Below are 222 nucleotides of genomic sequence, written 5' to 3' on the forward strand. Positions count from 1 at the left end.
AGACACATTAAATTATAAATGTTCAGAGTGCAATTTTAAAGCTAAAGGGAAATACCCCTATAAAGATGTAAAGGCACATTACACCACGTGCCATGTGTCTCCCGCAGTGGATGCGGCGGGTCCAAGCACTCGCGGTAGCCTCAGCGGGTGCAATAGTGGGGCCCAATTAACAACGAGTGGCACGGCTAAAGCGACCACGCGATTGGCGGAGACGGTTGGAGG

The sequence above is a fragment of the Trachymyrmex cornetzi genome, unplaced genomic scaffold, assembly GCF_001594075.2.
Source record: "Trachymyrmex cornetzi isolate Tcor2-1 unplaced genomic scaffold, Tcor1.1 scaffold2326, whole genome shotgun sequence".
In the NCBI taxonomy this organism is placed as follows: domain Eukaryota; kingdom Metazoa; phylum Arthropoda; class Insecta; order Hymenoptera; family Formicidae; genus Trachymyrmex; species Trachymyrmex cornetzi.